Source organism: Ascaphus truei, chromosome 16 (assembly GCF_040206685.1).
Source record: "Ascaphus truei isolate aAscTru1 chromosome 16, aAscTru1.hap1, whole genome shotgun sequence".
Lineage (NCBI taxonomy): Eukaryota > Metazoa > Chordata > Amphibia > Anura > Ascaphidae > Ascaphus > Ascaphus truei.
The window spans coordinates 45,819,503-45,831,606 of record NC_134498.1 but is presented as its reverse complement, the minus strand read 5'-3'; positions in this window follow the sequence as shown (position 1 = coordinate 45,831,606).

Here is a 12,104-nt window from a genome sequence, read left to right as displayed (position 1 = left end):
TTTGGCCGTAGCTATAGGAGCCTACGGGCTAAATTATTTTAGCAGAGACTTTCGATTTGACTCCTGGGAATAATATTGATAGAATCCTAAAGTTACAGATCAATTACAATCAGTAGTAGGTTTTCGTGTCATAATATATCACAACAGGTAATTGACTGAGCCACTGATTGAGCCACCTGTGCTGAAGCAGGGATATCCTGAAAACCTGACCTGTTGGTAGCTCTTGAGGACTGGAGTTGGCCACCCCCGGCACTAAACTATGTAAGGCCCATGAACATACAGTAAGTTTAACCTCAGCTAACGTAACATTAATGGCGATGCTGAACTCACGCAGCCAGCGGGCTCCTGGCTCCTTTGGCGAGCCCAGCTTCAAATGACACCGCGGACGAACGTGAGGTCGCACGGCAGCACACTGCCATGGAAACGCGGTCATGACGTCATTTGCCATGGCAACGTGACGCCGTGTGACGCCACGTTCGTGATGTCCGCGGCGTCATTTGAGCAGAAGGGCGGCAGACAGGAGGCGGCTGACACAGACAAGTGCATTAACATCCGGTCCGAAAGGCCCAATTTTTGCCGCCTCCAAATTTTGCCGCCCTAGGCCCGGGACTAACAGGCCTAATGGGAATTCGGACACTGCACACAGCCAAAGGCACAGCAATTGCTGCTAAAGGGAGTTTATTCAAATATAATTTAGATACAGCCTGAGCAAAAGATAACATTTCAGGGGATCAGTATACATGGCCAGTATGGCATGGAGGATGCCACCACCCAGTCACCCACAACCCACCCACATAACCCACCATTCAGTACGCCTCACTCCGCATCCAGCTTCTTTGCACCACGAGATGAGGCCGTGGGTGGGTGCTCTTATCCGATACTGTATATGTGAATGTTGTCATTTTTTTAAATGTATGATCTGACAAAGTTACTAGATAGCAGCAGCTTCGTTTGGCTTTGTCAATGGAGCTTTTCTCTTCTTTCTGCCATCTCTTTTTGAAGGTCATTCTCAGAGGTTCACAAATCGCAGTGATCTCTTACCGTTGAATAGTAGCCCTTTTTTTTAAGAGGGTGTTTATTAGTGATGTACCGGGTACCCGAAAAATATCCGGTACCCGGCTTACCCGATGCTTTATCAGCTACCTGGAAATTACCCGGACCCAGCAGTAGGGGGGCTGGGACCGGCACAGGGTAATTTCAGGGCAGTTAAAAATAGTTAACAACTTACTTACCTGCAGCCGGCGACATCTGAGACCAGCAGCAGAAGCCCTGGTGGCGGTGGCAGCAGCCGAAGTCCTTGTTCATCCGGTGGGAGCAGCAGGAACAGAGCACACAGCTGATACCTGTGTGAGCTAGGGAAGCATGTGACGGGAGCAGGACCGTTCCTATTGGACAGCCGGCTCCTCCCCTGAGAAGCCGGCTGTGGCGGTGCTGCCACCGCCACCAGGATGTCTGCTGCTGGTCCCAGATGTCGCCACGGTCTTCCTCACCTGTCTTCTGTCTCTCCAGGTAAGTGCCATCCGGGAAACCGGGTACCCAGCCGGGTAAAATGATTCATTTTGCCGAGAACCCGTTACCCGTTTTTTTTAATGGACCCGGTACAACACTAGTGTTTATATCATTTCTGCTCGTCCAAAAAGTAGACAAGGCATATAATATTCATGGAAGGTGAACATGTATTGTCCATATACATTCCCACTCTCCAAAATTATTGGGCTGCAATGCGGAAATATTGGAGTGATGGAGACACCAGGGAACTTGGAGGAGAATATTTCCCAAAAGACTACAAGAGAAAGCACCTTGTATAAGGAGGATTGTTTGCAAAGAGTAGTGTACATTCTGTCAGTCTAATTTACCAAGCATATTATCAAAAAAGCCTAATCTTTCAAAATAATGTAGATTTTTGGATTAATTTTTACTATCCACTTCTAATAATTGGTAACATTGCGAGCCAACTACAGTACATCATCAATCAGTGAAAATGTCATAGGAATGAATTATTTGGAAATCAATAGATTTTTGCAGAGTACAGTGTATGTATAAATTTGCCTGCCCGTAGCCTGTTGTAAGGAATAGTTATGTTTAACTAGATAACCAAGCTACATCGATTAGCTGACTGACAGCTGAGCAAGGAAGCAGAAAAATGAGGAAAATTTGATAGAATATTGAATACGTTCAGGCTTGGAACTCTTATTTCGAACGGCATCAAAACCTGTAGGTGAAGCGAAAATGTTCTGAAAAGAAGAAAGGGCATCGAGCAGCTGTTCCTTTATTTATTACGTTATTTAACTCGTGAAATGTAAAAATAAGATGGAGAAAGTCTTCCTGCAAATAAATATTTAATGGAAATACTAAATTGCAAGAAAGTTGATATTGACTTAATACTCTAAGGCGATGTAAAACGGACTATAAAAAGGAATGAAATAGCTTCTTTTATATATATATATATATATATATATATATATATATATATATATATATATATATATATATATATATATATATATTTAAAAGACATTTCTCAGAAACGTATTGAATGTTTTTTTTAATACTGTATATATATATATATATATATATATATATATATATATATATATATATATATATCAGGAAAAGGTTCTTTATGGTGAGAGCACAGATGTGATGAATAATTATTTAGCTTTTTGTGACTTCAGTGATACATACCGTATGTCTCCACAGAGCTCATTTTATTATACAGGTGCATATTGTACTACTAAATGCTGCAAAGTCAGTAATGTACTACAGTATAGTACATCAGGGTTGGGAAACTCCAGTCCTCATGGGCCACCAACAGGTCAGGTTTTAAGGATATCCCTGCTTCAGCACAGGTGGCTCAATCAGTGACTTTATTGTTTGTTTTACAGATACCCCCTTAAATCAAAATGTTTACTTATTTGTTTCCTGTGAGAAGGGGCCGTTTTTGCTTCGTATTGGGTCCAGGAAATTGATGCCCATCACATACCTTTTTGTTTTACAATATATCAGTTAGGCTACAAAGAAAACAGCAAATATAAATATCCCTTGTGAGTAGAGATGGGCAAAATCCACAGAAATCCCCCCCCCCCTTCCCCAAAATCCGTATTGCGGTGTAAATTCTGCATACGGATTTGGTCGGTTTTAATCCGCGCTTATTCATCAAAAACCGTCATTGGATAGAACGCGTGGGCGGATTTGTAGAATCTAATCCGCAGAGTCAGCAATCCGTTGGAACAGATGGCTGAATCCACGGATTGGATGTTACAAATCCGTCCACGGGTTGCGGAATCCGCGGAGTGTACTGGTAATAATAATAAAAAATCCGCAAAATGCGAATCGCCCTTTTTGAGATTGATCTGCTGAAATCCGCGGACCAAAGGAACCGGCCGATCCACTACGGATCCAAATTCGCCAAAAATTCGCCTATCTCTACTTGTGAGCACATTCCCATTTCAGGGTCTACAACCCTGCTTTTCACCAATATCTCCTATCGTACAATGCTTCCATTGCAGCTAGGGATTCTGGGAAATGACATGCAAATGAGCACACGGTGATAGACAGCTACAAAGAAAGAAATACCTGCACATTTTAATATTCAGTAAGAGTCTTATCATAAAATAGATTAGATAAAGATTGTCTAAAATCTCCAGAGAATGTGGAAACTTTAACAGTAAAAAAAAAAAAAATACCATGATCGTTTCCCTGTGACTGTATTTCATGCATTAGTTTCAGGAAATGTTTAGGTAAAGTGGGAGTTTCCTGGCATGCAATTGTGTCTCTACCAGTCTCCCCCCAGAAGCTACAGGTGCATAATACTGTAATTTCCCAAAAGTTCGCCAAACTGGTGAATATTGAACTTTTGCTACTTGCAAACATTTCTTTAATTTAATTAGTTTTACATGTACAGCCTTATTAATATTCATATAAAATGTATGTGTGTATGTAACTGATCTTGAGATACATACATACATGCATACATACATACGTACCTTCATACATACCTGTATATAGATTACACTGCCAATCAAGATTACAACTTTTGTCAGAATGATCCTATTATAACATTTAGCACAGTGCTCTTTAATTTAGGTTAGTCGATAAATTAACTCCCTGAGTAAACCTAACCATGTCTTATCTCTTTCTGTTTTATTGGACAATAATTCTTCCTATATTTCCCTAACATTTTCCATTCCATGATTTGACAGGTAATTAATGGAAACGTCTACTGAATTAAAAAAATTGTTTTCTGAAGAAAACAGAACTAGTAATTACCAAAGATCTTTCAATGACCATTGTTACAATGTTATTGTATTCAAAGTAATATCTTAATACAGGGGTGAGCAAACTTTTTATGCTAAGCCCCCCTTTTCATCCATAAAATTTCTCGGGCCCCCCCTGCCTGATGTAATCAAAATCACATGAAAAAAAACCCTTTATTAAACGGTATACAATATAAATCCAAATATGTTTAAATACTTACATATTTCAACAGCTCGCGCTTGCAAAATTAGGCTGCGTCCACGCTGCCGCTGAGAGCGGTGACATCACCAACTCTCCAAGCATGAGCACAGGGTACCTGCATAATTTTGCAAGCGTGGATCGGGGCTATTTGTGTGTGTGTTTGTGTGTGTGTGTGTGCTATGTGCATTGACTGCTGCTGAGCACACATCAAAGTCAATTTTGTTTGTCTCCCCAAGCGCCAAGCTTGGGAGAGCGTACGTGCACAAAGGCAATCCTGTGGGGGGCATTCATCCACCTCTCTGCTACCTCCCTTCTCTCTCCCCCCCCCCCCTTTTTTTCTTCCTTCACCTCCATGCTTTTTGTCTTGCTATCCCCATTGTCATCCAAACTCCTACCTACCGTATTATTTATTTTTTCCCGTTTTCAATGTTGTGTTTTCACAGTTTTTTTTACATTATTTCTGCACATTCATAGTATGATTGATATAGTGGCAGCCTACCCTTTCACTTGCAGAGGATCGCAGCGAAGCAGGTTGCCAGCGGAGGAGAGCAGGAACACAGCGCTATTGCAGGGCAGACCCCGAAGGAGGGGCGTTTGACTTCACCGTGCTCGGGCGTGCTCCTCCCCGTACCTCCGAAGCCCCTGCGCGTGCGCTCACACAGCATCACGTTGTCGCCACCTGCACTATCCTGTTCAGCCACCCGCACACATCTTCGGCTGCCCCCCGTGCACATCTTCTTGGTCGCCTTAGGACAGGGACTCCTTCACTATATTTAGAGAGCAAGAGGATTTCTGTCTGACAGTACCTGACTGTCAGTACAGCGTGTATCAGAGACTGTGATAAAGGATCATCCCGGCTGGAGATTCCCTTCTCTGTGGAGTCAGCGTGTGCATCCATTCCTGCAGAGAGCAGCGCAGCACGCCGTGGGATCACTGTGCGGTGTCGCTGAGTACAAGGATTTTCCTGACCAGGACTGGTCAGGGAGGTAGTATACATTAAGTGCACCACCGGGCCCCAACACAGGGAAGCGCTATCCCTCACACTCACACTTTCTTTACTGTTGTGGACACTCAAGAAACTGAGGGGAATGTGATGATGGACATGTGGGTGAGGGGATGGTATGCATTCAGAGTGATGCACTGTTATTTATATATTGTTTGATGTTATGCAAAGAGAGTGTTATTGAAGTTACAGTTCATGTTCAGTAAATACTGTTTATTCACACGGTTTGTATTTACTGTATGTGGGTTCTGGTGAGGGCACACTCCCACCCCGTTAGGATCCCTCATCAGTGGAGGCGCTGCACTGAGTGTAAGTACATACCCCAGGTTCCCCGTGGCGGAAGCTCAGCTCTCCTGGTTGCCAAACAGGTACCGCACCACACTGATAAGTAGTCAGATACACCTACCCACCTCAATCTCACTTAGGGTGGGGGTAAGAGGGCTACACACACTCACCACATACACTCAATCAATCACCACACACACACTCACCACATACACTCAATCAATCCCCACACACACTCAATCCCCCCCCACACACACTCAACCCCCCCCCCACATACACACACCACACACTCAATCCCCACACACTCACACACTCAATCCCCCCCTCACACACACTCAATCCCCCCACACACACACACACTCAATCCCCACACACACTCAATCTCCACACACACCCAATCCCCCCTCCCCCACACACACACACACTCAATCCCCCCACACACACTCAATCCCCCCCCACACACACACACACAATCCCCCCACCCACACACACACACTCAATCCCCCCCCACACACTCAATCCCCCCCACACACACATCCCCCCCCCACACACACTCAATTCCCCCCCCCCACACACACACTCAATCCCCCCCACACACACACACTCAATCCCCCCCACACACACAATCCCCCCACACACAATCCCCCCCCCCCACACACACACAAACTCAATCCCCACACACACACACAATCCCCCCCCCACACACACACAAACTCAATCCCCACACACACACAATCCCCCCACACACACACAATCCCCCCCCACACACACAATCCCTCCCACACACACAAACTCAATCCCCACACACACACTCTCTCTCTCTGACTCTCTCTCTCTCCCTCTCCCTGACACTCTCACTTTCCCTCTCCCTGACACTCTCCCTGACACTCTCACTCTCCCTGAAACTCTCCCTTTCCCTGACACTCTCCCTTTCCCTGACACGCTCACTCTCCCTGACACTCTCACTCTCCCTGACACTCTCACTCTCCCTCTCAGTCTCCCTCTCCCTGACACTCTCACTCTCCCTCTCCCTGACACTCACTCTCCCTCTCCATGACACTCTCCCTCTCCCTGACATTCTCCCTCTCCCTGACACTCAACCTCTCCCTGACACTCAACCTCTCCCTGACACTCTCCCTCTCCCTGACCCTCTCCCTGACACTCTCCCTGACCCTCTCACTGACACTCTCCCTGACACTCTCCCTCTCCCTGACACTCTCCCTCTCCCTGGCACTCTCCTCCCTGACACTCTCCTTCTCCCTGACACTCTCCTTCTCCCTGACACTCTCCTTCTCCCTGACACTCTCACTCTCCCTGACACTCTCACTCTCCCTGACACTCTCACTCTCCCTGACACTCTCCCTCTCCCTGACACTCTCCCTCTCCCTGGCACTCTCCTTCTCCCTGACACTCTCCTTCTCCCTGACACTCTCCTTCTCCCTGACACTCTCCCTCTCCCTGACACTCTCACTCTCTCTCTCCCTGACACTCTCCCTCTCCCTGACACTCTCACTCTCCCTGACGCTCTCACTCTCCCTCTCCCTGACTCTCTCTCCCTCTCCCTCTCTGTGACTCTCCCTCTCCCTCTCTGTCCCCCTCTCCATCGCTCCCTCTCTGTCCCCCTCTCCCTCTCTGTCCCCCTCTCCCTCAGACACACACACTCTCTCAGACACACACACACACACACTCAGACACACACACACACACTCAGACACACAGACACACCCAGACACATACACACTCAGACACATACACACTCAGACACACACACACACACACACACAGACACACACACACACACACTCAGACACACACACACTCAGACACACACAAACACTCAGACACACACACTCAGACACACACACTCAGATACATGCACACACTCACACAGACACACACTCAGACACACTCACACACACACACAGACACACTGACACACACACACACACACACACACACACACACACACACACACACACACACACACACACACACACACACACACACTCAGATACACACACTCAGATACACACACACACTCACACAGACACACACTCACACAGACACACACAGCCATTCAGACACCCACTCAGACACACACTCAAACACACACTCAGACAGACACACAGACAGACACACAGACAGACACACACACACACACACAGAGACACACACACAGACACACACACACACACACAGACAGACACACACACACGGGAAATCGGAACGAGGGAGGAAATCGGAGCAGGAGGGCAAGGGGGAAGCAAGGCAGGCATGGAGCAGTAGTCACCTGACTTGCTCCATGCAGCAGGAAGAGGCGGTCAGCAGGCAGCAGGAAGAGGCGGTAAGCAGGCAGCAGGAAGAGGCGGTCAGCAGGCAGCAGGAAGAGGCGGGCCTCACAATGCTCCGGGCCAAAAAAATTCTGGCAGCGTGGTTTTTTTTTCTTCCTTTGGAGAAAGCGCGCGCAGCGCGAGTTAAATATTGGCGAGCTGGGCCGCAAATATGTTTGTTGTGGTCCGCATGCGGCCTGCGGGCCGCGAATTTGACATGCTTGCTGTAACCCTTTAAGTTTCCCACTCATTGCAAAGCCATTACATCAAGTTAATTTCAGAGCAGTAAGATTGAGCAAACAATGGGGTTTCTTAAATGAATGCAAATATACCAAATGGGTGCTTATTTAATCCAAACAAAATAAGCTTACCGGAAGCACACTAGTCAGCTATTTCTAGAATCAGGGTTACCCACTTGTTCCTGATGGGGTCAAGATTTTGACCACATCTGAAATTACACACCTGTACATCAATAGTGGCGAAGCTACATGCAGGTTTAGTATGTGATAATATTCAGGTATACAATATCATGGATAAAAAAAATTATTAGCAATATTTAGCATGGATTTATGAAGGATAGATCATGCCAAACTTATTCTTTCTTTGAGGAGGTAAGTAGGAATTTAGACCAGGGTAATGCAGTCGATGTGTCTACTTAGATTTTTCAAAGGCTTTTGACACGGTTCCACACAAGAGGATATTGTACAAAATAAAGCAAATTGGTACGGGTAAAAAAAATTGCACCTGAAATGAAAACTGGTTGAAGGATAGACAACAGAGAGTTGTAATAAATGGAAGATTTTCAGGTTGGGCTAAAGTCATGAGTTTAGTACCTCAAGGTTTATTACTGGGTCTACTGCTTTTTAACTTGTTTATTAATGACCTGAGGTTGGCATAGCGAATAAAGTCTCCATCTTTGCTGATGACACTAAATTGTGTAAGGTACTGTAGTAAAATCAGAGCAGGATGTAATTTCTCTCCAGAAGGGCTTGGATAAACTGGAAACTTAGGCAGGTAAATGGCAAACGAGGTTTAATACAGGTACATGTACAATTATGTAGAATTATGCATTTGGGATTTGAGAACCAAGAATAAAAAGGCGACTTACACATTGAATTGAGCAAAAGTTGGTCAATCCTTGATGGAGAAGAATTTAGGAGTGCTTGTAGACAGCAGGCTTAGCAATAGTGCCCAATGTGAGGCTGAAGATGCATAGGCATATAAGATCTTATCGCATTAAACGGGGTATGGATGGAAGGCAAGAAAACATAATTATGCCACTGTACAAATCCTTAGTAACACCACATCTTGAATATGGAGTACAGTTTGGGGCACCATTCCCGAAAAAGATATTATGGGACTTGAAAAAGCACAGAGAAGAGCCTCCAAATGAACATACGTGGCTACATCTCTGTTATACTGTATGCATTCAAGTCCACGGAGGTCTTTTCTTTTGGTGTCTGCCATATCCAACAAGTAGTGACTTTTTCGTCTGGTCTGGAAAGCTTTGGAAAAACGTCCATGAATATTTTCTGCATTGTTTTAACTAAACCTCACAAAAAAACCACGGAGACTATAATCCTTTGATACATAGAAGGGCTGAAAATCTGAATCACCATGCCCCGAAGACCTGTTTCCTGATGGCAGAACTAGCAGGATTATTGGCAATGCAGGTTTTATTTGTACATTATGTGATAAAAATATAAGCCATCCAGAACATTGAGAACAATCAGATTCACTTTCTTTTCAGTCAGTGTCAGGCTTGGAGTTATAGAACAAATGGTACTTTCAAAAGGATTACTTGTAGCTAGCTATCATCTGAATAAGAGCAAAGATGCCTTAAATAACATGAAACAGAAAAATATCAAAGCACAAAAGTTTGGGAACTTGTAACAATGAAAAGAATTTAAAGAGCTAGTTTTAGTTTTATAGTTTTAAACAATTAACGCTTTGCTCCAAATGATTGTATACATATTCCTAGCTCTTAACATGCATTAACCAGGGAAGTAGATTTGCTATTTTTTTAACACCAGCAATTTCTAGCAAAATCAAATCATTCAAGAATAAAAACGATTAATTAATTAACTGGATTTTTCAATTGTCATGTTTAAAATGTGCTGTAAATTCATGTAATTAAAAGAATTGCTGATCTTATTTAAATTAGTGTAACCCTCCCTGTCTGGTCCCTTGGGAGTTTACATCAGATAGTCTCTCGCTTTCGCTTGCACAGTGTATTACCGTATCGGGGTGCTGGATCCGTGAGGCTGGGTATTGAGGTAGAAAAGATGAGCAGCAGGAACTTTAGAGTTACCAACAGGACAGGCTTTATTTACAGAATTGGAGGACGGACAATTTCCCCAGGTGCATTACTGCATTTCTGGAGAGGCAGATGCTTAGAACAGTTGGAGTAGTTGATTAGTCATACAGGATAGCTTAGTCACCATATTACATACTCTTCTTACAACTTCTGGGTCCATGCTGGGCTGCCCATTTATATATTTGGTACAGAGAGGCCTTAGTTCTCTCTCTGGTTCTAACCATCCTTTTAGTAGCCCTTCAATGTTGGGATGGCAGAGGTGATCCCTTTCTATTGGACTCCATATTATATTCCCCTAGAATGCTCACAGTGGGAGGGAGCCCCAGGTTACCAGTTGCTATGCTCCTTTGAGTCCCAGGGCTACCACTTGGGGTAACCCCTTGGGGATACAGGTCTCCGAGCAGGGAGCCTGTACTTCTATGACTCCTAGATTGTTAGGGAGCCTATCTTCAAGGGCACTTCCCTATCACAACAACAAAGGGGCTACTACCCTAGACTCATTATACACAACTGTGTACTTACATATTTACAGGTGAGACTCCTCCTCTAGCGCTTCTCCTGGGATATGAGGGTGGCATTCTTCTCCCCTCCTATTTATGACCTCTCTCACACTTCCTGTCTCTAGGCAGAAAAGGGGTGGAGCTTAGCCTTTGCTGAGTCACCATAGACCAGGTGACCCATCCAGCATATTCCAGAAGCAGCGTGTGGCCAGACCCCTGCCTGGTCACTTTGCAACATACTATCAGTATGTGGGGCAGGTGTTCAATATCTACCTCTTTCAAACCCTTTAACCCATTACACCATATGGTAATCCCAAAGGAGGTCACACTAGCCTCAGTGAATTCATGATCCAAGCATGGGGACTATTGCAGTAGTAATATGGAAATATTCATGGGTTGGTGAGTGAAAAGAAAATCAGACAATACATTGTGTTTGTGTTCTAATGCTAAATAGGAAACATTATCAGACATGATGGGTCAAGTCTTTGCATGTTCTGTAGCAATTGGTTGCAGTGTTTTGGATTGAACACAAATGCAGGAAATATTCAGCTGGACAACATATTGATAATTTGTATGCAAGTAAATTAGCCAAAGTGTAAAATGTCAATTGTTACTTTGTACTCAGTTTTATCATCTCGACGTTGAAAACGTAAGCATCACAAAGGCCATGAGGCAGTTGTATGGTAATGCTATCAATATGGCATATATTCAATTTATATTTAAGATCTATGTTTTAAATATGTTTTTTCATACCTTAATGAGGAAGGATTTGATTTAAGTAAAAAAATAAAATAAAAATGACAGGCGAGCTGCCATTGGAAGACGGCCAAGAAGCAGGAATTCATGGAGATACAACTTCAGAAAAGCTTTGCATTGTGAATTGTTAAACATTACCTGGACAACCAAGCCTTTTGGCCAGTGCAATTACGTTAATGGGTTCCGTTGGCAAGAGGAGCGGGACTGAGATTGGAAAGTTCTGCATAATGAATCTAGGGATTTTGTTTATACAATGAGAGCAAACCTCTGACATTTTATTGCACACGGCAATTTCCTTTCAACAAAAAGTGCCAGGGTTTCACACATAATGAGATTATAAAAATGAAGATGCCATTAGGTGCGAGCAAAGCCAAAATGTTGAGTTTGTGCATTTTTATGGTTGGAGATAACGTAAAGTGATTTCCTTTATAATACGTTAAAATGCCAAACCCTAA